At 61.8% G+C, this 963-nt stretch overlaps 1 protein-coding gene across 1 annotated transcript in view; it reads left to right on the plus strand.

Annotated features, from left to right (window-relative positions):
- Positions 1-524: 524 nt before the first annotated feature.
- ADGRG1 (adhesion G protein-coupled receptor G1) overlaps positions 525-963 on the plus strand; it is a 30,496-nt gene continuing 30,057 nt past the window's right edge. Inside the window, exon 1 of the mRNA XM_039880977.1 lies at positions 525-946. The gene's annotated coding sequence lies outside the window, so the exon portion shown is untranslated. The remainder of the gene's footprint in view (positions 947-963) is intronic.

Consider the following 963-nt stretch of genomic DNA (forward strand, 5'->3'; position numbering starts at 1 on the left):
CTTCACCTGGGCCTCAGGTTCCCCTTTGGCCCTGCAGATAGACTAAAGGAGGCCATTTCCAGAAGACCCTGGGGTCTCAGAATCCCAACTTGAGTCTCAGAACGTTGAAACTGTATGTGCTTGGGGAGCATTGAGATGGGTCCCTTTGCTGGGAGGACTGAGGCTCAGGGAGGACTCAAGGTCGAGCGGCCAGTTATGTGTGGACTGGCTGGCCACATGCCAGGTGCTTGACACCCCCCTCCCCCCGGCATGCTTTCTGTGCCTTCCGCTCTGCCGGGCAGCGGTCAGCATGGCTCCTGTCTTCTTCCAAGGAGGCTGGACTTTCCTTCAGGAAGGGGTAGTTGTCGCCTGGGCCGGGGTGAGGGGGTGGGGGCAGCATAAAAGCAGCTCGTTGCTGTAGCAACTCTGGCCTCTGTGAGAACTTTGGGGAGAACAGCCCTGGGGAAGCGACAGATGGAAGGCAAGGAGGCAGTTATCCCCAGCCCAGTGTCTGTCTGTCTGTCCACAAAGCCCGGTACCTGTCTGCCTGGATGGGGAGGGCTGCGAAGCAGAGGTGCCCCCTTGCCCCGTGCTGAGTCATGGGCATCCCCCAGGGTCACCACCTCAGCCCTCAGCCCTCCCCGGTCCCAGCCTCCCTCTGAGAAATCTGTGACTCACTGTATGGTCCCGTCATCCCCAGCCCGCTAGCTAGTGAGGAGGGAGGAGTCCATCTGGGGCAGGAGCGGACGTTCCCCCAACCAAACACACCCCAGCACCTCCCCTGGCTCTGGCTCCTCTCGCACTGGCTGCATGCCCTTCCCTGCTCAGGAGAGGGACTGGGAGCCTCCCACACGCACCAGCTCCCTCGGCGGCAGCGGGATCATGCTGGCAGGTTAAGCCTTGGAGGTGGATCTCGAAAGGCAGTTCAGCTGCCTGGCCCTACGGGGGACGCCCTGCCTGGCACCAGGTACCACATCAAAGAGG

The sequence above is a fragment of the Pteropus medius genome, unplaced genomic scaffold (assembly GCF_902729225.1).
Source record: "Pteropus medius unplaced genomic scaffold, Ma_sr-lr_union100, whole genome shotgun sequence".
Lineage (NCBI taxonomy): Eukaryota > Metazoa > Chordata > Mammalia > Chiroptera > Pteropodidae > Pteropus > Pteropus medius.